Raw genomic sequence first — 24,445 nt, 5'->3', positions numbered from 1 at the left:
TAAGATGGTGGGCCCACACACGGCCGGTGAGTGGCAGAGCCAGGCCCAGCGCCCGGGCCACCTGACTCGGGACTCCACGCTGACCCGCCTTGCCACACACACGTGGAGTGGCAGGGAAGGAGCCTGAGCTCAGTCAGCCGGGTCCTCCTGCCCCACCAGGCCGCCCACCTCCCAGGCCGCCCTTGCTGGAGGGCGTCTGGAGACGGAGGGCACCTGCACCCGGCCCGTGTCTGGGGGACCCGACACAACCTCAAGTACCATTGCGGGCGCTGCGCTCCGAGTTCTGGACGCCGCGCTCTCATGCACCGGCAGCTTCGCTTGGGTCAGAGCACACAACAGATGCTTCCTCGGAAGGGAAAAGTGGCCTTGGGGAGCACTCCCCAGGGGACCAGGCTTCCCCGAGAAAGGAAAGGGGGCAGGTCCGGCTCCGGGTGAAGGAGCACCGAGTGAGGGAACGGCAAAGTCACCACAAGCGCCAGCTGGCCGTCCGGCAAGGAAGCCCACCCAGTCCCCAGGCCTCTCCCCGCCTGGAGCCACAGCAGGGACGAGGAAGGAGCCAAGGCTGGGGGTTAGGAGGCCAGGGTGCTGCGGGCCCTCCCCGCCTCCCCCATCTCAGGGTCCCTGTCCCTACAACGGGGTGGGGCGGGGTAAGGAAGCCCCTCAGGGTCGGCCCACTGGCGAGCCCCGCCCGGCCCAGCGCTCTCGCCAGAAGTCATCTTTCTCACAGCGGCAGCAGCCCAGACAACCCTGAACTTGTACATTGAAACCGGCTATTTTTCCCTCAGTGGTGAAGGATGTCAAGTGATAGGACCGGTTTAATAAAGAAAGTGATGACTGGGACCCCAGCGCACATCCTTCACCACACGCCACCTCCAGCCTGTGCCTCGGCAACCTCCACGAACACGCTGACAGCGGCCAAGGCCGTCACCTGCTCTGCGATGTGAGGCCAGCCCCACAGAGACAGCTCCTTCCTCCGGGGCCCTGGGTGTCACTCCACAGACGTTTACAAAGCACCTACTGCGTGCCGCTCACTGTGATCGTGCCGGGGACACAAGGGGAAGCAAAGCACAGTTTACAAATGGGACGCGGCCTAAGAGATGACAGAGAAGTGCTGTGAGGGAGACCAGGAGCAGTGGGAGGGGGCACTGACCTGGCCTGGAGTGTTGGGGGTGGGGCTTACTGGGAAAAGGACCAGGAGGAATCCCTCCGATGATGATGATGATGATGATGATGATGATGATGATGATGACGCACAGGAGGTGATAAGGGGGGCCCCCGGCGGCCTCAGAGGCGCACCGAGGGATCTGGGCTCTATTCTGGAGACAAAAGGGAGCCTCTGGAGGCTTTTAGGCAAGACACTGAGTGATCCCCTGGTGTTTAAGACCCTCTGCCTCCAATGTCAGTAGCTGCTGCCGGAGAAGCAAGCACAGCCGGCAGGGGCTCCCAGGGTCCAGGAAGCGGACAGCGGGGAAGACGGGCCAGCAGCCACACCAGGCAGCATCTCCAGGGCAGGCACCCCTCTTTCGTTCTGTGAGCTCTACCGCCTGGCACCACACGGGCACCCAGCAGGTTCTAGCAAATGGGGCGTGGAGACTCTTCTCCTTCAATGCGAAAGACGCTACGAGACAGCACGGACGGGCACCCACTCCAGAAGGCTGGGGCTCAAATGGACCGCACGCCACGGCAGGCTCTGGGGCGCTGGGAGGCTGCGGACTGAAGAGCAATGGAGAACTCACTGTAATCCACCTTCTAATCCTGCGCAAAGCACATGCAGAACACTTGACAAATGCCGGCTGGGTACAAGCTGGCGCCCGAGGACTTTATGGACTTGTGACAGCTCTACACGCCCGCCTGAAATATAGTGCCACAGCGCCATTGTCTAAGATTCATGCTTTCTTCAGAGAACTTGGAGCACAAATTTATAACTTGTTGTCGAATAGATGCCCACTGTTCTCTGGAAGGGCAATCCCATTTGGGAAAAATAGCCGATAACTCTTCCGAGTTGGAAGCCCATTCTCGGGTTGATTTCCCAAAGCACGGAAGAAGAAAAACAAAGAAAAGGGTAATGGCAGAAAACAATAACCCTATAGACATAACCCAATACAGAGCCCATTATCTTCTCCACACTGACTTTTCAATAATTTTGTGATGGATTCTCCCAGAAAGCTTAATTTGTACTTTTAACCACAAGAGTTAGTGGGCCAGAAAAAAATTAATTCCAAGCATTGGCTCGTGGAGAGAGAAATAAAGGACATGTCTATTAATTCTCTAAACTGCCCCGTGCGAAGCTGTGGAAGGCACGTGCGTGAGGACACCGTTCCGAGAATAACCGCACGCTCATTTTGTGCTTGTGCAAATCCAGCTCGGGGTGGAAACGTCAGCACAGAGCCCTGGGAAGGCCTGGGGTCTAACCCAGACCCTGCCTGGATGTCCCTTGGTTCACGTTGAGCGCTCTTCCCCGCAGATGGCTTCTCTGCCTAAATACCTTTGCCCGAAACGAAGCTGAAAACGTTTCAATTTTGCCCCTAGCTCATTACCTGCAAAAGCTTTGGTAAACAGCCCACACGTTTCAGCCAGGAAACTGTTAGATTTAACAAAGACCCCTGAAATGAAGCCTGTCATTTCTGAGAAGTCCTTTAAAACAAATACTTGACAAGGCCTTCATAACAGCCTGCCGAGCGCACGTCAACACAGGACCTTCCCCACCATCATCGACCTACGATAGCACTGCCTAATAGGTTTCATGCACAGGCCAGCCAGGCTGCCAGGGACACTTACTGTGACATACACAAGTCAGGCTTTGGCCTGGGTATCTTTCCCTGTCAAGAATTGAGTAATCAATGGGAGGGGTCATAAGGAGCAGAGATTTTGGACTCTAACAGATGTGAGTCCAAATCATGGCACTCTGTGCACCCGCAGCGACATCTGTATATTCTCCCAGCAGCTACTCCCTGGTGTCTGCTCCATGCCTCTCCCGCACTGGGCATCACAGGTGACAGCCCTGCCCTGTCACGGCTCCGACCCACGGGGATCACTGGGTGTGCACACTGAGGGCAGCGGGCTGGAAAACAGGCAAGCATCACATGAGGGAGGGCAGGCTTGGTCCTGAGCCCTGCAGGCCGTGAGGCTAGTAAGGAACACGCTCATTCCGGCTGCCCAGGAGGAAGAGGGAGGCAAGGAAGAACATTTCTCAGACTGCTGCAGAAAAGGGTGGTGGCAAGGACCAAGGAGGTATCAATGATGACAAGTAGACAGAACCATGGGGCACTTCAGAGGGAAGCCACGGGCTGTACAATCAACAGGATGACAGGAGGGGTCGCCACACAGGCAACCAGATCATGCACCATGAGGGGCAGGAGGAAGGAGCATGCATGTGTGCGGGGAAAGGTATCACCTTGTCAGGCCTCAGTTTCCCTACCAGTGCAACGGAATGATTAAACTCTGGCTCTGCATGACTCTGAGACACCCTGCAGAGTCTGGCCCACAGACAGGTGCTCACCAGGTGGTGATGGTGGTAGATGCTGCTGGAAGGAGCCCTGAGATCAGCCCAACTCCTGAATCTCACCAACTAGGACACCAAGACCCTGAAGGAAGGGCTGGTCCCAGAACCCAAGCCCAGGATGCTGCAGCCCAAGCACCAAGCAAGTGGATGGGTCCTCACCTTCAGGACTCCATGGGAGGCTGGGGCCCCTTGGCTAAGCACAGACAAGTCACATCTGGGTCATGAGACAAAAAAGCGCTAGGGTCAGTAGGTAGTCCCCAACAGCAAAGAGTCTGTCCTGTAAATTCTCAATATGCAAATGAGGTGTGAGGTTTAGTTAGGACAGCAGGCACTGGTGTTTGTTTACCCAGCAGACAAACCGTCAGGCTGTGAACAAACTTGTCAGAGAAGTGGAGCTGATGCCCTGCCCTCGTGAGACTTTCACTGGCACCTAGAACATGGTGTGAAACTCCACAGGCTCTGAAACGGGGCTCTCTGCAGTGGTATGGCCCTGACAGTGCTGGGGCTCGGGGACAGCCACTCCGCCAGCCTCAGAGGCCCTGCCCGACTAGCCCAGGCTGGCCCGGCAGCTCCAGCAAAGAGAGAAACTCCCCTCCCCTGAAAACCACAGACAACGAACCCCTCACTTATACCCACTCTGGTGGGACAGGCGGGGGACAGCACCGGTTGTCCCCCCTGCTCTGTGATGCAACACCAGTCACCAGCCTCCCCAGAACCAGCATTGAGCCTGGCCCGGCCAGATGCTCCCCCTGCACTTCCTGGGGTGACCTATCCGCCCCCCCCCCACCGCCCCACCACAAGGCAGCAGCCATACTGTGAAGACCTACTGTGCCCACCCAAAATCTAGAAGGTTTGGCCAGTGGTGCACGTGGTTCATCAGCAGCGGAGGCTGCTTCCAGATCGTCTGGAGAGGGTCTGAGCTGACTCTCAGCACACAGACGAGACCTCATTTCCGCAGCAGAGGCTCTGGTTCTAAACACAGATAAGAAGCCGAACACCCCTTCGCAGGGAGGCAGAAAGATAATGTTCTCTAGCGAGCCACGGACAGAGTGTTCAGACAGAACCTGATTAAGTTTAAAAGTAGCCGAAAGTTCACTTTTCAAGGAAAGCTTAGGAATTCACTTTAAAACTCTTGGTCAGACATGGCCATTTTCTTGATATTCTGAAGAGCCAGTGGGGCAGACTGATCATTGTAATAACCAAGCATTTTGAATTACTTGGTTCAGTGCACATTTCCTGAATGCTTCCGGGTACCAGTCTTTGTGCCAGACCTGAAGGTGATGGACTGCCTCCTAGGACCTCGTGGCATCACCAAACAAGGTGTGACTCAGCAATGGGGGGCCATGTGGCCCAGAGAGGACCCCGATCTGGCTCATATGGACCCAGGTGAGCCCCCTAGCCCAGAGCCTGCTGACCCCCGACAGCAAGTCAGTTCAGGGTAGCCTTCTCTCTGGAAGTTTCCCACACACACTGTTCCTGCAGGAGACCAGAGTGGGGGAAATCGGTACGAGAAGTAATTAAATGACCAAGGAGATAGCAAGAACTCGAAGAGAGACACGTATCGGCACCATTTCTTAGAACTATTATTGTGATAACACATAGCAAGAACAGGACTCACAGACAAGGAGAAAGCGAGCTTCAGGGCATTTTTAAATTGGGCAAATTACAGAGAGGTGAGAGATTAAATGAAAATCCATCACATTACAGATACAGCCTGCAGTTACTGAAATCATATTTTTTTCATAAGTGAGTCATACCAATAGTAACTCCAAGGTCTTCATAATAGTTTGCAATAAACTCTGCGGGATACTCACCACCTCTCTCTTGAAAAATTGACATCATCAGCCAAAAAACACAGCACTTTGACGTTTCTGTCTTCTTAAGGGCAAGCAGCTGGGAAAGGCAGTCTAGCACCCTCACAGGAGGTGGGGCAGGGCTTGGCCTCACCGGTGGGCAGGCAACGTAAAACAGCAAGATCCTGTTTCACACCCGCCACAGGGGCAAGAAATCAAAATCTGTAAGAGCAAGTGTCAGAGACGGTATGAAGAAATGGATCCTCAAGTACTGTGGTGGCACCAGTGGGGCAAACACCCAGGACAGCAACCTGGCAACACGGAGTCTGATCAAAGGGGCACACGCCAAGGCTTACCCACCCACCCAGAGGGGTCTGAGAGCGTCTCACGGGGGCGCACAAGAAGGCACACCTACGGGTGTTGGCTTTAAAACAGGTGTGCAAGCTCCGGGACGCTTATCCATTAGGAGTGGGGCTAACTGCCCTCCCTCCAAATGGGAGCCAGCCTCAGAGACTTGTTTTCGGCAAACGCAAGGCAGCAGACAGGATGCTGCCTGCTCTCTGAGGCTAGCTCACAAAGAAAATCCAGTCTGGGCCTGACGCTCTTGCTGCCATGGCGGGAGGAAGCCCAGGTGACATGGAGAAGGCACGTGCAGTGCTCCAGACAACAGCACAGCCAGGGACCCGGCTGACATGCAGAGGCAGCCTCAGCTATTGGCGCGAACAAGCTCCAACCTTTCAGCCACCGCACAGGACACCGAGTGGAGCACAGATGAGCTCTTCTAACAAGCCCGGCCCAAACTGCAGGTTCATAAGCGAAACAAACATTGCTATTTGAAGCCGCTACGTTTGGAGGAGCTTTATTAGACAGCAGTAGATAGCTGGACACGTGTTCACTGCCATGTTGTTTCCAGGAGACGAAAAGAAAGAACTACTTAACCTTCAACCAGTAGGGGAAGGAATAAACTCCAGTTTACCCCATACAGTGGAATTCGACACAGCGGCTACAGACTGTTCCAGACAGAAAGGTGCAAAAGCACGTTTAATGTTTCACAAGTTACAAAAGGGATATAGAGTGTGATAACAATTTTATACATCTTTAAAATACAGAGCTAATATTATATGTTGTTTATGGATAAACACATGTCGTCAGCATTCAAAAGCATTTCTCACCAACCTCAGCAGCGTAACCACTGCTGGGGAAGGAGGGAGGCAGGGCTGTAGCTGTAGCTGCAATATTTTACTCCTTACAAAACAAAAAGAGAGACCTAACACAAATATGGCAGAATATTAGTAACTATTATATCTGGTGGTGGGTCCATGGGAGTCTTTTATTATCTTTTATTTTCTGTAGGATTAGAGTAGGTCACAAATCACTCATTTCTATGCCCGCTCGGCTTGGTTTATGCGATTAACAGCGTAATGGTGTTTCTGCCTGTTTCCTCCACTCTTCTGGGAGCTCCCTGAAGGCAATGCCTACACTCACAATCCCCCCTGTATCTGCTAGGTGCTTGATAGACTTCCCCTTACAAGACCAATCAAAGGAACTGACAGGCCCCAGGGAGATTCTGTTCCCTCCCCCAGTGTAAGAGAACCAAGCAGGGAGCAAAGGATATTTTCTAACCCAAGGGACTTCGTAGGACTAGAAACACAGGATGGAAGACGACAATCCCATTAAAAAGAAAGATGAGCTCCTTCCTAGTCCTGGGGTCCACTGTTCTCCTCTCTGCCTCAGCACTGCTAAAATCTCAGCTTTGGCCACACGGTGTGTCACAACAGGCAGCTGCAAATGCAGGACAGGCAGAGAAAAGAAGTGAATATCGCACTATAATGGCCCAAATGCATGAGACACTCTCTGAGGACCAAAAGCAGGCAGAAATGAAAAGACTCAGCCAGTGGAAGAGGTGGGAGAGGTCGTGGAGAGGCAGGGTGAAGCAGCCGGGGGGGCGAACCTAAGAGGGGGCGCGGGGGCTGGTGGACACCGTCATGGCTGGCGGGCAGAAAGAGGGAAACAGCCAGGGTCTCTCCTGCCACGGCTCCACCCGGGAACCAGCCACGGAGACGGGGAGCCTGCACCTCATTCAGCCACGCTCAGCGGGTCTCCTGTTATCTGCGGCCTAGCACATTCCTAGCTGCTACGGTGGTGAACACAGCATGAGGGGAATCTGGCCACCTTGATTTTCTTATTTCTACCATTTTCTATTCTCTAAATACTATTACTGTAATAAGAAAGTGTTTATTAAAAAAAAAAAAAAAAGTTGTTCTTAGTCTTGGCTAGTAATTCCATCCCTAGGATTCAAGCCTAAGAAAATAACTACACAGAAGCTAAATATTATGTACATAAAGATGATCACTGAAGCCCCTGCCTATAAAACAAACAATCTAAAACCTGCGGGAACAAACCTCAGTGTTCAGCAATAGGGATGCAATTTAGCAAATTGTGGTACAACCACTTGAAAGAAGACGACTATTTTGAAGGCTGTAAAAACAGGGATAAAGATTAAGTTTCAAAAACAGGATCCAAAACGATATACAAATAATGCTCACAGAACTGTAAAAAATATGTTCACAAGGGAAGGGTAAAACACCAAACCCAACTTACTTGCTGCGGGCTGGGATGCCCGAGCCAGCAATTGGAAGTAGGGGAGGAGGGGACGGCCAGGACCTGACACCCGTCCCGTGCAGGCTGGGACTGTGGAGGCAAGAGGGGTCTCCTTGCCCAGGAGGCAGCAGCTTCCAGGCCTCCGGGTGCCCTCAGAGGTCAGGGCAACACAGCTGGGTGAAGGAGGCACTCCTCGGGGTGCCGGGGGCTCTGTCCACTCCTGGCTGCCTTCTCGCACAACCTCAGGGTGTAGGGCACCTGATACCAAGAGCCAGGAGAAATTTCAGAGCATGGGCTCATGTGTGCAAAACTCTTCAGAGAAGAAAATTTCCCATTAACTTCAAACATGCCTATTCTCAGAGGATTTAACACAGGAAGAGTTTCTGAGTGTTTATATCCCTAGCCCAAAACACAAAGCCTAGCCCGGGGACGTGAACTGCCCATATCTGCAATGTCATGGCCATTTGTGGGAGATCAGATGTGAGGTTCCACCTCTTTACCCGAGATCTTCCTCCAGCTATAAAAACAACTCTTGATGTCAGTGTCTGAAATTACTTGCTCAAAATTGTAATTATTATATTAACGTGGATGACTGTAAAACTATACCTCAGCTTTCTAAATGAAAACGCCAGGCCGCCAAACCTTCTAGAAGAAATTAAACTGTTAATGTGTTAAAGACTATTACATCCCCAAAGACATTACCACAGGATTTTCCCCCCATTTCAACAAGGCAAGATGCTGGACTATATTGGAAACCTCTGTGAATTGCCTAATTATAGTTAATAAGGTCATCATCTTCCCATGAAATAGCCTTTTCTGTTTTCCAACAGAGCTTTCAACAATTCTAAAAACTGTTCATTTGAAGACTCCCTGAGAAGGCTATCACATTATAGGGCAGACAGCAGGGGAAGGAAGTGAGAGGCAGGCGGGAAGAAGACGAGCCCAGGAAACCACAGAAAGAAGGCCCCCATGGAGAAGGGAAACAGAACTTTTTCAGTGTGTGGCATCTGGAGACCAGAGTCCCAAGAAAACAGAGGAGAGGCAATGGGGTGAGTGGGGGGTGTGAGGAACGCCCCCACCCCAACCCCACCCCACCCTCCTGAGCCCAGTCTGGTGGGGAGGGGGCTTCCACTCACTAATCATAGCCCAAGCTGCCCCATAAACCCACACAACTCTCAGCATAGAACCTGCCATTTACCCTCCTGGCTGAGACTACCACAACCCACGCTCAGATGTTTCCCTTTTATGGATGCACGAAGTCCGAAAGTCAGTGCAGGGGTCACTGCGTGTACCATGTACAAAATCACGGGTAGGGAGAGAGTAGGACATAAGGACTTCAGCAATGACCTTCGTGCCAACCTAAAAGAATATGCACGGAGCCTAAGCATCCGGGCCAGCGCAGGGGGAATCGGTTACCATGATAAGCCCATGCATGAGAGAGGCGACAGAACGTGGACAGCAGTGGCCGGGAATAGCTCAGGGTCACTGCAGCAAGTGAGAAGTCAGGCGGAAAATGGGATCCTGGCCCCGTGTCTGTCATGCAGACACATCACACAGCATCCTGGTAGAGGAGACGTGCTCCCGGCTCACTCTCCACGCCTCGCTGGCACAACCAGGAAAAGACTCGGTCTCTAGCACCCCTATCTGCAAGAGGAGGTAACGCTCGGGCAGCTCTCCCTTCCCTGCAGGGGGAAAATGGCTCACGGCAGCATCCGAGCAGGGAGGGGGTGGCTGGAGCAATAGCCTCGTGTTCGGGTCCTTCCCAGGGAGGTTACCCCGGTGGTGGGAAAGAGGCTGGCCCCAAACCCTGTTCCCTCTCTAGCTCTGCGGGCCTGAGGTACTCTCTCCCGACCTCCCTGGGTGACTGAAGACTGAAGCATGGACGGCACAGGCACGCGCTAAGTGTCCTGCTTAAGGAGCTCCTCGAGGTGGCAGCTTCCTCCCTTAGCTGGTTTCAGTGCAGGTGTGGCACAGAAGATGCCCACAGGTAACTGACAGGTGAGGGTATGAGCAGAAGAATCGGCCATGGAACCCACCAGGACCGCAGCCCTGGTGCAAAATAGCCTGTTTCCCCAGGCCCACAGAGAAGGGGCTTAGGGGTAGGGTTCAGGCTTGGCTCACCGGGGCTCACCCCCCTGGTCTGGGGTGCCTGGACTGTCCTGCAGGGACTCTTTCCTCCAAGGATAAACGATGCTGCCAAGTCACGGGCTTTGGGGAATAATGTGATTTCCAGATCGTCAGCCCAGATCTTACTGCTGCACCAGCACAGGTCCCTCCAGACCAGGGCTGGTGAGGGTGAGTCTCCCTGAGGTGGGTATCATGGCATTTTCCCCTTTAGTACACATCAAGCAGCTCGTGACCATCAAGGCACTAGGTCATACATGTAAGTCACAAGTGCCTGCTAGATCAGACTACCCCAGGGTCCGTGACGGCACTGTGCTGCTCCCTAGGGTCACAGAGCCCAGCAGTCTCTTTCCAGTGAGCACAATGACAGGCAGGTCAGGTGCACGGTGTGCAGTTTATGCCTGCCTGGAATGTGGGGAAAAAAGCAACCACAAGGAAGGTATAGAGAGAAGGGGATCCTGGAGCTGAGTCCTAGGGCGTAAATAGGACTTTGACTGAAAGAAAAGGAAGGAAAAGACAAAGGCATAGAAGGATGTGCCATGTTTGGGGAACAGCAACCAGACCAACTGGGAAGAGTTCAAGCTCAAGGAAGACGGCCAGGGATAGGGCCAGAAACAGGGGGAGGGTAAGACGGGGTTTAGTTTGCATTCCATATTGTCCAGGCTACATTCCACATTGTGGGCTGCGACAAAAATAACTCAGGTTTTACATCAAGGAGTGACAACCAGAAATTACAATAATCAGTAACATATATACCAACGGCAGTCACCTTTTGGGTATCCACTGTTTACCAAGAACTGTACCGGGCCCTTCCCTAGCACCCACTCTTGTTCTTGCAACAACCACAAAGATATATATCCCACGGAGGGAGAGACCAAATGGCCGTGAGGACGGAGAGAAAGAGATCAGGTGAGCAGATAAGTCACAACTTAGTGATGGATTGAACGGCAAAGGCTGAACGACATATGCTCCATGGGGACTGAAACCGTATGTGCCTTATTCGCACTGTCACCTGACCCCAGACCTGCCATGAACAGGTACTCGACAAATAGGTGGGTGGCAGCATCTACATAGGTGCAGAAGGAAAGAGGGACAGCAACAGAGCAGGGGGGAGGAGGTGACACAGCCAGTTGTGTTAAGGCAGCCCAGAGGCATCATCAAGAACTGTGTAGGCTCTGACATAACACCCTGCTAGCAAACTAACAAACTGTCACAGCTTTGCAAATACCAGCAGAAGACACGAGACTCCCAGGTCAGAGACAAAAAAAGTTTATCACAGCAGCTGTAGCAGCCAGAACAAGAATGCAGCACTGGTTCCAGGTCCCCATTCGCCCAGGGTGACTCGATGAGGGCCAGGTGTGACCTGTACAGAGTGGGATGTATTACAAGAGGGGAATCCTGACATCAGGGAGCCCCAGTCTTAGATAAGGGGCTGCAGTGAATGTGTCCGACCTCTGTTTTGGAGGGAAACATTGTCTGTATCGTCCTGGAACATAAGTAAATCCACTCCAAACGCAGATGCTACCTCTAATCTTCCAAAACTGCTGGCTATACAAACATCTTTGAAAAGATAGGCCAGAGGAAATTAACTCTTCATGACTTTGCTCAGAAGATTGTGCAGAAATGTGAGAGACCCTCATACTGTCCCCTGGAAGGCAGCACACATGTGCAACCCACGAGACGCCCGCCTCCCACTGAGACACCCTGAGCTGCCTGCCACCCATCCGAGCATCTCCTCCCCTTCTCTTGTTCAGAAAACAAAACTAACATTTACTTTCCAGTCCCACCAGACTGAACAGAAGTGAGCCTCTGAGAAACAGAGTAACAGGCCCAAAGCTTCCTGGGTCTTCCCAGTTCTGTCTGGAGCACCTACAGTCACCTGGGACTCCCAGCATCATGCAATCCATCACCAAGCCTCAGCCATTCTGTCCCCAAACCATCCCTCAGGGCCGGGCACTGCCCCTCTGTCGTCCCCATCCAGCCACTGGCCCCGCTCACCTGACACTGGTAACAGCCAATTCACAGCTCTCCCTGCTTCCAGCCCAGCCCCGCCCCTTCTCCACCCAGAAACAAAGGGACTTTTTAAAGATGTAAATAAAGAAGCGTCACACCCCTGCTCAAAACAGGTGGTTTCCTACCAAGTGGAACATAACACTTACCACACAACCCAGCAGTTCTGCTCCCAGATTATTTACCTAAGAGAAATCAAAACAAAGGTCCACACGAGTGGCCAAAAAAGTACCAACAATCCCAACCTGGAAACCGACCGAATGCCTATCAACCCCAGAATGGATTCATAAAGTGTGGTCTTTTCACCCAACGGAATACTATTCAACAATGAAGAGGTGTGATGTGCACAGCAATGAGGATAAAGCTCGTGAACATTACATCAGGTGAGAGAAGCCAGACACAGAAAATTACGTGCTGTATAATTCTATTTTACGCGAAATTCTACAACAGGCAAAATTAATCTATAGCAACAGAAAGCAGATGAGTGGTTGCCTGGAGCTGGGGGTGGAAGGAAGAGACAGACTGATGAAAGACACCAGGAAGTTTCTGGGTGGTGGAAATGTCCTCCATGTTGATGGGGCGGCAGGAGTCATGCACAGACTTGTCAAACCCCCCCCAGCAGCACGCTTAAAAGATGCATTTCATTATATGGAAATTACCTCTCTACAAAGTTAAATCACTTTTTTAATTTTTTTTAAATGTTTATTTATTTTTGAGAGAGACAGAGACAGAATGCGAGTGGTTAGGGGCAGAGAGAGAGGGAGACACAGAATCGGAAGCAGGCTCCAGGCTCCGAGCTGTCAGCACAGAACCCGATGTGGGGCTTGAACTCACGAGCCGTGAGATCACGACCCGAGCCAAAGTCGGACGCTCAACCGACTGAGCCACCCGGACGCCCCAAATCACTTTTTTACAATTTAAAACCATCGATGGCTTTTTTCGCTTCATTCTGAGTAAAATCCTAAGGCCTAGCATGTCCTGGAGACCTCTCACGATATGATCCCCACCTAAATCACCAACCTCAACACAAACCACTCTCCCCTTTGCTAATATCCCAAATCTAAGGCAAACCACAGGGACCTCCCTTATTTTTCCAATGAGACGAACAAAAACAATACAAAAAGGCTAGCGGCCATCTTGAATACATACACTTGTAGACATATTGAGGAAATAATCAAACGTCTATGTTTTTATTTATTAACTTAGACGTACATGCATATTTAAAATAACCTATTTTAACAGATTTTGGAAAGACTGTATTTTTCCAATACCACCGTCTCTCCCTACACATTCTCAAGACTCATGCCTTCTCCACTCCCAGGACACATTTCTATACCAGCTAAAGGGAACCTCTGAGGTAGAGGGACAGCAACGACTAAGCACCTAGTACTGGGCCCTGCCCTGAGCATTTCTGCAGATCATCTCATTTAACCTTCGCAAAACCACACAAAGGAAACATCACTGCGGTTCCCAAACTGTGTACCAAGACACCCAAGGGAACCCCAGCAAACTCACAAGGGTGCCACAGGATACTTTAACTTTTCAAAGGAAACACAGCAGATCTGTTGACGCCGTGCAGACTGCTAGCTGAGGTCGTGAACATTTCAACATTAGACCACTCTGCGTTTCTTTTAATGATGTCATACCTCCACAAGGCTGGGTTTTCAGCAGAGCAGGTATCATGTGAAAATCAACGTGGAACAGGAAAGGAGGGTGGTGGTGCCCCACGTGCCCCCAACATCTCAGAACGCGTGTGCCCAATAGGTGTGACGTGGTCAGGGCCCTAATACTCATTGTCAGACCCTAACACCTTAGTAAGTGGGACCGGGGACCGCGGAGTGTTTGCTTGGGCCCGGAAAAATGGGGGCGGGGGGAGTTTCTGTGACACAAAGTTCTGTGAACTGAGAAACTCTGAGGCCCTGTGTGTGATTTTCTCGACTTTACAGATGGAGAGCCCGAGACCCCATGAGGCCGCTTGCCCAACATCACAGAGCTAAGGTTCAAGTCTGGCGCAAAGCAACGTGACCCTCACAAACCAAGATGCCATTAAATGGTTTACCAAAGACTGTGCACGACAGGCAAACGGTTCCAACAAATTAGGTGGTGGACGACGTGCCCAAAGACCTGCTCATACCCCGTGGTCCAGAACTAAGACAGTGCTGTCATCTGAGAAACTCCCTACGCACTCAACTGTAAAGGAAACATTTTCTCGAAGGACGACGTGAAGTGAAGCCTCGCCTCGCCTCCCGCTTCTTGCCGCGCAGAACTGTGCCCGGCCTCCACGCGCTGGTCCTTTGCTTGCTCACTGTGGACAAGCCCTTCTCACACCTCGTCTCCGCCTGCGTGGCACCTTCCAGGGGTTCTCCCCTATCCACTGGCCATTCTTCTCTATTTCCCCACAAATAGCACTTTGTAATTTATAATTACCTTGTTAATGAATTGACCTATGAGTCTGTGAGCGAGTAGAGCTGGCCCCGGCACGGTGTCTGGCACCCCGCAGGCCCTCAATGAGTAGTGGTTGCTGTTATAAACGCCCTTCCTCCCCTGGGCCGCGGGGTCAAGAACCAAACAGAAGCAGCATGGGAGGCCCGTGTTCTATGCCCTCCATCCTCCCTGCGAGGCCCCCGAGCATGCCCGAACCCCAGAAGGGCTCCCAGAGAGCTCCCTGATGCCAGGGACTGGCACTTACACGTCTGACAGAGGCAGCTCTTGCTTCTTCCTAATCTCAGTGGCCGCCGTCCCCAAGACCACTTTAAAAATAGAGCTTTAACTGTCTCCCTCTGGAAACTCAGAAGGGCTCTGGCCCGGAGTATTCTGATCTTAAAACACCTATTTTCGAAAATGGTAAACTTTTGCGGCTACTGCAAACAATTAAAATTGAGAGAGATCCATGGGGAGAGGGAAGGGGGGTGGGTAATTATTATCAACAAAACCAATGAGAGGGAACAAATGTATTGGGCCAAAAATCTAATAAAATAAGTATGAGAATTCTAGCGCAGCTCTGCGGGAAGCAAATTACTCTTCTGCGTCTTCACAGACAATACACGGGAGACACAATTTATTAACTTGCGCCACGTTGGCCTCAGCATTAACCTGTATCCCTAAAGTACTTAACTCTTACCCAGGAAACTGCTTACTTAACTTGCATTAGGACACACAGGGCCAATGCAGGCTTGCTATTCGCAGCTTCAAATTCAATTTAAAGGGATTCCTGTTCCAATTTCCTGTAGAAAGTTACTCCATGTTCTAATACATCAGTGTCAGGAAACACGGCCTTTACTTAATTTCTTCTCATTATTCATACAACCAGGGATCACCCAGAGCAATTTCTCCTCCTTTGTGTGCCTAACAGCAATGATGGGGCTTTTACTTTTCATCTTTTCAAGCGCCAGCTGCTCGAAGGTCTCCCCTTCCTTGAAAAGCATGCCCTTTAGGGACCCCTGGTGGGCTTCCTGGGGGTCTCTGCATGGTGACATAGCTTGCAATGATGACGTTCACGTTTAACTGCTAATATTTCTAACTGATTCATATTCTAAAAGGCAATGCAGAATCAGAGAGCAGGAAGACTGGCCCCAGGCCACCACGTCACCTTAGGCCAGGCACATCTCCCAGTGGCCCCAGACTCCTCACTGATAAAATTACAGGCTGGGTCCAGATCACTGAGTCCCCAACCTGATAAGCCATGGAGCCATTCGCTCAAAGGCAGCCATGTGAAGAAACCGGGTGAGACAGACAATACGGAGCTGGGAGGATGGGGGTGGGGTGGGGGGGGGGGGGACAGGACGTGGAGTGGGGGGACGGGGAGGAGGAGGGAAGGATGGGGAGGGATAGCGTCTCGAGGCCCTCAGCTCATGCTCCCCAGGGGCAGCCCCCAAAAATCTCCATGGAGCCCTTGGAGCCCCCAAAACACAGGCTGCAAATCACCGATCTGACTTATCTCGACAGGCCCCTCAAATAAAATAAGTCTAGTGTTCCAAATTTCCTTTGCAGAAGCAAAACGTTCTTAATAAGACTGTAATGGAAAAATAATTCATGCATTTTATTTCCTATTTAATGCACTTATGTATTTTCCACAATGAGCATACATTATTTTAATAATCAGAAGAAAACAAACATTATTAAAAAGAAAACAATTCACATGGCTTAAAAAACAAAACAAAACACCCGAGGCACAGAACAGACAAGCAGAAAGGTTTGCGTGTTCTTCCAGCGTCATCTACCAGCGTTAACTGCTAATTACTTTCCTCCCTTTAGAGTAGCAAAATATCACAAGTGTTTGGAAAAGGTCTGATGAGTCACCAAACGCTCTGTGGCTCTCAGCTGCGTCACTGAGTCCTATGCAGGCCTGCGTAAATATTCATAATATTTATACACACACCCCCTCTCTGCTCACCCTGGGCTTCAGAGACTAGGGGGAAGCGCTGGGGATGGGGGAAGAATGGCATGGAGGGAGTGGGGGGCCTGGGCTGTGGATCTTCCACAGAGAACCTGACCTTCTCCCATCACAGGTCTCTTCAACCCTAACACCCACCACACAGGGCTGAGAAATACTGGGATTCAATATATGTAAAAGTGGGTTTCCAATTAATGGAGGCATTTTTAAGCCCCCAAAGTGTAACTGCATTTGTACTTAAATCTTGGGAGTCTATAAAAAAGGAGAGGGGTGGAGGCAAAACTATGTCAAGTCCGGGCAAACATAACCCCACCCCTATCTGCTCTATCCTAAGGGCCCAGTTTCTATCACCAAAGCATCACGGGCGGCCTCCCCAGGGGTTTTCCCTCCAATTCCACACCCAGCAGTTCACAAATTTTCCAAGGCTCTCAGTTCCTACAGCAAACACTCTAGATTCACCCACATGCCTCACAAAGCCCTGATCCCCCTCCCCTCCGGGCCATTACCATGACTCTCTACCCTAGCCCATTCCCCTCCGCCAGATGTACAAACATCTGTGCGGGGGTCCCAGGGCGCTCAGCCTACCCTGACTCTCTCCCAGCCCCGCCTTCCCTCGCCCCCAGGGCCAACTCCAGTGTCTTCTGCCACCCCAGTCAAGTCTGGCTCTCGTCCTCTGTGCTGCCCAATACCAGCCAAGCATCCTTCCCAAGGCCTATCTTGATTTACCTGTCTGGACACTCAGCGAGCACCTCAAGCTCTCAGAGAAGAGTCCCCACTCCAACCTCCGGCACCTAGACTCAATCTAGCGAAACTAGGCATTGGAGCCTGTTTGGGCCCTAAAGTGCAAAACCGTGGTTCCTGCTCTCAAGAATTTTATGCTTCAGGGGCAAGCTGCCTCCAAAGCTTGCAGAAAGAAAACAGCCAAGGCTCCCAGGGTGCATGTGACCTCAAGGGTTTCTCTGGCTTACGTGTACCAACCAGCCACCTGTAGCAGCTGCGCCGGGAATGCACCAGCTTCCAAAAGGACACCTGAAGAAGGCAGTGGAGGAGCCTACAGGCATCCCTCCGCCCCTGCCCACCACCGCCAGCCCCATCCAGAACCTGACAGCCGCCACCAGCAGGCCAGCCAAGCCTACCCAGGCCAGACTGACTTTCCAATCCCATCTCACCTGAGGTGGGAAGATGGCTATAGGGCTTCGAATTAAAGGCTTTTCCTCGCTGCCTCCTGGACTACGAGAGGCATGTGGATCTGAGAGTAAACGGGGTTATTCAGGTCAAAGGAGGACAATTACCCCAAAAATGTGAGCACTCCAATAAGAATCTGAAAGCAACTTTTCTGGAACACAGGACACGATGTAAATTAAACGTCTCTGTGCCGCGTATATATCAGCACCTGATCTCTCAGAAACTCTCCGGTCACTGTCACAGTGTTAACTGCCTACTCAGCCTGGCATCCGACTTCTTCCCCTGGAAGGACTTCAGCAAACTTTGTGTTCCGTGCAGAACCCACTCCGTTCTGGAGCTGCTGCCGCTAACTGGCTGACTCTACACGAGGGAGGAGCCAACACGTCAGTGTCCTCACGCGCGGCACCTCTGGTCCTGCTCAGCCGCCCTCTGCCCGAGAGCAGCTGGGAATCCCCACGAGGCAGAGAGAGGGGGATGAGGACGGCAGGGGGCCTCTACCGATTACTGCCAGCTCTAACTCATGTTTCGCATCTGTCCAGCTGCCCTGGGCCTGCCCTTCTTTCTCTGTCCCCACGTGTGCCATTCATTCAAGAATTCGTTCGTCCACTCACTCACGACACAAACGCCTATCCAGCACCACTCGGTGTAAAGCAGAGAGGACAGGAAGTTGCAGCCCCGACCTTAAAGAACGCAGCCCCGGGGACGGAGAGAACGTGGGGCGCGGGGCTGCACACATATGGCAGGCGCCAGCTCTGGAGAGGCACGGGGACAGGAATTAATGAAGCTGGGGGCATGGATTCCAGGTCTATCACTTGGCAGCAGTGTGACCCTGGGCAAGCCACCCAGGAGGAACCTGGTGCCAGCCACCCTGCTGCCACACGGCCTTCCCCACTCACCTCCCAGCTCTTCACGCTAAATACAGACTCCATCAGCTTACGTCTCAATTGTTTCAACTGAAAAATGCAGAGAAAATGCCTAAAAGTGACTTGTGGAAAGTGGAGCTGTCCACATAGAGACCCCAGCATAGAGTGAAAACTCGGTAGAGGGCAAACGCTTTCTTAGGATGTCTCTGAATTATCCCACATCCCGTCCCATACCCAGAACAGGAAACACACCTGCCTTATGCTCCTCTCTCAAGCCCACACCAATAAGTCAATACTGGACAATCCAAGTGGCCAATCCAAACCCAATCACTCCAGATCTCAGTGATGGGACACACCTATCAAATGGAGAATGAGGGCTCCCTACTCTGCCCTCTGCTTTGAACTTGGATCCCCATGTTTTGATCGAGCTGGCGCCTCTCGACCTTGGGAGAATCCAAACATCCGATCTGCCCTCTCAGGGCAGCACGGGAGAGCGGAAAGAACTTGGGCTCTAGAAGCAAACAGAAGCAAACAGTCCTGAAGTCCTGTCCCGGCTCTGCCGTCTGCTAGCGGGTGCTCCTGGGCCCTGCAAGCCCCCTCAACTGCAGCGTGGGCATGTGACCAACATCTGAGGGGGTTCCAGAGGATTCACCGTATACATGATGCCAGGTACTGATCTGGGCACATGGTGGGATCTCAGCAAATGGGAGTTGTCATTGCTATCAAAATTCAATCCCAGGGAGCCGACCACCTTGAGTTCTCGGGATACCAGATAAAGTTCACACCAGCACAGCACCCTTCTACTCAGCGCACTTCATCAGGCAAGCCAGAAGCCAGGCCAACAGGAATTAACTTAATGCTCCGTTTGGCAGTGCTTCCCTAGGTCCATCACCCATCCTCATTCCCTGGAAGCTGCCAGCCAAGCAAACTGGAATATTGATCACAGCAACCATCTCAATATCTCAGTGCAAGTCTGAAGGCCAAACACTTTATATGTGTTTCAATTACAAGAGTAGGCTTGCCATTCTAATTCTGCTCCATTCCAGCCAGCTTCACTGTGGGCAACAAAGGGGACCCTAAAAAGTTGAGTTAATCACTAATCTATTAATGGAATCACACCTCCACATTGATTTTACATTATTTCAGAATGATGCATATTCATTCTCCATCTTCAGTTCTAAGCGTGGGGGAGGAAGCGAGAGTTACCGTGCCGATGCCACGCTCCAGGAATCTCTCAGGGCTGCCGTCCTGCTGACTATGCACGACACCCCACTGCACCAGGAACCGGCGGGAAAAGCCTGAGGGCATTCCCTAGGCCCCCCACAGAGAACCGCAGCTCAATGTCAAGCCTGCTCCTTCCACAAGTCCCACCGATCCCAATAATTCCTAAGGCTTTTGCTTCCAATTTGCCCCCTCAGTATTTGGCCATACACGCTTTGGTAGGAAAGGCGGCCAGATCATTCTAATTCAAACGAGCAGGTTTGTTTCCTGCACGGGGGCTGAGTGTCCCCTAAGAAATCGAGATCAGTGAGGAGCAGATCCTCCAGAACCAGGGCAGGGGACCTGGTGGCAGATGGGATAGAGGGGAGGGAGAGCCATTTTTCAGACACATTTTTCCTCTGTACATCTTTTTGTCTCCTTTTAATCTTGCACCAAAATTTGTGTACTTCTATTCTTTAAAAGAAGTTTTCAGATGAAATAAGGAAAATGGCTTCTTCCCCCTTGAGGAAACTTACAATCAGACAGGAGGGACCAGATTGGATCTACAAAGAAAATTTTAATTCACCCCAACAGCCATTCATTGGGCACTTTTTGCATGGAAGCCCTGAGCTGCTCAAGACAGGTTCACACATGTAGTCAATTCCTACATGTGTGTCAGCTGTCAATTCCTCAGACAGGAAAGGACCTCACAACATAAGGGTATCCTCCCAGTAGGTCTCCCCAAATGCTGGCCGCCCAAGTTTCATCCCCCTGGCATTTTACTTCATCCCAAGGCTCTGCTCCATGGTGATCACAGGTCTTAGTAACTTCTCTGCCTGCTTAATGATGTCCTCCGGAGGTCATGTGGAGAGAAAACCGATTCAAAATCCTGAAAACTCATTCAGCAACTCTGCAGGAAGACTTGGGAGGGACACCTGTAATCCTCTCCCTCATTTAGCTAAAGGCAGTTTGGAGATCGCAAAACCGCTCGGCATAAAAGGGCCTTGGAGATCACAGTAGAACCTCTGTGTTTTCCAAATGAGACACCAAAGCCAGAGCTGACCTCACTTGCTCAGGGTCTCAGCTGGTGAAAGGCAGATACACACGTGGACTCCTGGCCTCTGACAGCCGGCTCATTGCTCTCTCCATCCCCTGTGGCCCACCTGTCTTGTCCCTGTCCACAGTAATAACCCCGCAAAGAAATGAGTCACTCACTTGCCCACATCACGCCTGTGAAGTCAGAGGGTTATTTTTTTAGAAAAAAGTAATAACAAAGGAAAGGGGAAAAAAATATCTTAAATAAAGGTTGTCTTTCCTGACATGATGGATGGAAAGCTTTCGGGCATGCGACGGAATGGAGTGTGATTATACCGAGGTAATAATGGCTATCACATGTCAGGAGAGCAGATGTCACTACTTTTTGACAGAGGGCACTTGGGAAGAAGTTACAAATAGAAAGCTTTCCCTCTACTTTCTGAGGGGGTAGAATAAGAATTCCACCTGAATTGCCAAGATCTGTTCCAGGCAGCGTCTGTGCAGTAGAGAGAGGGGCAGACAGTACCCCCCCGCCCCCCCCGCCCAATGCCATCACAGGCAGTCATGAGAAGAGCAGTCAAAATTGGGTTTTAAAAGCCTCGCACAATTGAGCACAAGTGCTGTCCAGCACTTAACTACTCCTTCACCGCCGCCTACCAATGCCAGTCATACCCCAGGAAGATGCACCAAGGAGCATGAGGGGCGCCCCTCCCAGGAGTGTGTACTAAGATGAGAGCCCAGAACTCCAGGGGGAAAGGGTGGGCACCGGCATCCAGAGAAGAGGGCAGAGAGCCACCAGGAGTGTGAGTTAGGGGTGGCTCACCATGCCCCTGCTTCTTAAAATCTCTAGTACTTTTCAGTTCCTCTACATGGACAGTTTTTCTTTTAGGATCCAACCAAGAAAAAATTAAAACCAACACAGACGTTTTTTAAAAGGACCACAAGAACTTGCCAGTACAAAGCTATGGGGAGAAAGAAGTGATTGATTCTGGAGCAGGGAGGTTGGGGGGGGGGAGGGGGGAGGGGGGCACCCAGAGGAGACAGAACTGGAGGCAGCCCAGATGGACAAGGATTTGCATCCTGGAGAAATGGGGACGTGGGGACGTGGGCTCAGGGTCACTTCTGCCAGAGCTGTGGAAGGGACAGGGAAGCTGAAGACAATGGGGGGGAAGGGAGGGGTCCCGCCCCCAGGACACGGAGAACTCGTGTGTGCTGGCCTGGTCTGAGACTCCTGAAGCCACCAGAGGTGATAAGCAAGGAAATGCTTAATTAGGTGGCACCCGGGGGGGATCCAGGAGGGACTGAGGCCACCAAGGAGGCCCGGCAGAGGCAGCTCCGTGCAGCAGAGGCCTCGGCCGGCCGCCGGGGGCCGGGGAGAGGCCCCGCCTGCTCCAGCAAGCCGCCGACGCGCCCCGGAGGCCCAGAGGAAATATTACTGCGAGACAAAAACTGAATTATGAAATCCGCAAGCAATAATTAGTTTAAATTACTACTTCTACTTGAATAATTAAACACGCTTATTTTCACTCACTGATGTTTTATTCATTACCATACATCTTTCCTGAAAGTTGTTTTTAACGTGAATATTCTTTTATTTGCAAAGATCCCACAGAGATTTACTATGCTAATTTCAAACCTTTCTTCTAAAATAAAAACAACAATAACAAAAACACTCCAGATTATCATCCATTAGTGACTGCTGTGTGGGGTCCATTATCAACTTAAGTCACAGCAACTGACTGGAAACATTGTGGGTAGTGGTGAAGTTATTCACACACCAAAGCTTCCTTCCTTTAAAATTCACTACTGAACGGGCGATACTTAAATAAGCCCGAAATGAGTATGAAAATAAAAAGACCCAAGTGCAGAAAGACCATTTAGGCACAGACAGAACGAGCCTTTGCTTTTTATCACACCCTCTATTAATGAAAATGTTTTTGCATTTCCACAAATAACGGTTGGATTTTATAAGTCTTATTTTCACACCCTGGAGCCAGGATACCCATAAGCACAGTAATAAAGGCTTAAGGTTTTTATTAAGCAAAGTTACCTTTGGGAATAAGTACTAACTTAAACATAATCCACGAACTAACTCTTCCCCGCTGGGCTATTAGCTGGTGTTGGCTGAATGGCAAGATTCCAAATCCGAGCTAATGCCAACAAGCCGAACCTAAGTCAAACCCTGAACAAACAGAAAGGAACAGGGCTGCTGCCGCCATAAACCGGCTCCACGAGGGTCCAGAAGCCAAGAGCTCTCCAAGGGGCCCAGAAAGCCTACTTCACATGCGGGCACGCAGTTGTGCCGAAGAACCGGGCTCACTGATCACTCTGACAAACGTCAGGGAGTGTCAGCTACTCTGGTAAAGCACAGGCTGCCCGACACACACACACACACACACACACACACACACACACACACACACAGGCTGCCCGATACACACACACACACACACACACACACACACACACACACACACACAGAGCCCTGTGGCTCCAGGACGGACCCCTCCCTGGGCTGGGACCCGCAAGTCCTCCCCGAACATTTGTTGAGTGAAACTCAGTATCTGAAGATTTTCTAAGGCCCCGATTCTATTTGCTCTGTCCCCCAACATCCCTGAAAAGCAATCAGTCATCCATCCCTAGAACTGAGCAAATGTGTAGACCCACCTCCCACCTGAAACTTTAGTTACTCGCGGAACCCACGGCACCAGCACCTTCCGCTGTGCAGTGCTCTCCCTCTGCTAATATAAGTAAAGTCAGCTGAATATTTTTCATAGTGGTTGCAACCGGTCCTCTGGAGCAACAGGAAAATGGATTACTCAAATTTTGAAGTTTCCAAATCAAAAATGACCATCTACTGGACAGAATTATGAGCTGGGGCACCAGTCTGGCCTTTGGAAAATGAAGGGACTCCAGAGGCCACAGGCTAGGGCTTAGCTGATTCTAGAACTCAACAGTATCTGCGTCACCATCATTAGAAGCATCCAGAAAGCAGAGCAGAGCTTCTGCTGGGCTTGTTTCCGTGGCAACAGCTTCACTGGCCTGTCTCGGGGAAACGAAAGGAGGAAGGGCATGAAGCTGCACAAGGTGGGGGGGGGGGGGGGTGGTGAAGCGGGGAGGGAAAGGGGGAAGAGCGGGGGGTGGGGGGTGCGCAGTGGAAGGCCAGAGAAGGCAGGATAGAAAAGGTAAAGAAAGGAGGAGAGAGGGAGAGGCAGGGAGGAGTGTGACACAGGGGACCAAAGGAAAGTAGGGACTTCTGTCTGAGGCTGTGCGTCTACCTGCACTCAAAGAATGTTCTCATTTCCTTCACTAAATGTCACATGTCACTCCCAGTCAGTGCCTTAACACACACTAAGGTCACTCACTAAGCCCTCACTAAGGTCAACATGAGCCCACAGGTCTGGCTGGCTTCAATCTGGAAGGAAAACAGGAAGAAAACGAGCAGGCATGGAGATCTGTGATCACTAGAGCACCACTGGCCCGTGGGAAGGGAGCACAGTGAGCCTCACTGAGGTGAAAAGCCTCTGCGGGCCTTGCTCGGGATTCAGCGGGGCAGAGATTCAGTCGGCTCCCTGCCCCTGCCCCTCACCCCAACCCAAAACCATTAACAACAAAAGTAACAAGAGCCCTAAACGCAAAGTTAGACCCTGGGTTGGATCCTGAAAGAGAAAAGGGACATTAGTGGGGAAACTGGTGAAATCTGAAAAACTCTACAGTTGACAGTTACACTGACACTGAT

General features: G+C 51.4%; 1 protein-coding gene across 12 annotated transcripts in view; it reads right to left on the bottom strand.

Moving 5' to 3' along the window:
- Positions 1 to 24,445, bottom strand: part of WDR25 (WD repeat domain 25) — a 139,386-nt gene that overhangs the window by 93,639 nt on the left and 21,302 nt on the right. The gene's annotated exons all lie outside the window — the stretch shown is intronic.

Source organism: Acinonyx jubatus, chromosome B3 (genome assembly GCF_027475565.1).
Source record: "Acinonyx jubatus isolate Ajub_Pintada_27869175 chromosome B3, VMU_Ajub_asm_v1.0, whole genome shotgun sequence".
In the NCBI taxonomy this organism is placed as follows: domain Eukaryota; kingdom Metazoa; phylum Chordata; class Mammalia; order Carnivora; family Felidae; genus Acinonyx; species Acinonyx jubatus.
The sequence above is the reverse complement of the archived record's forward strand: the minus strand, read 5'-3'. Positions and strand labels throughout refer to the sequence as shown.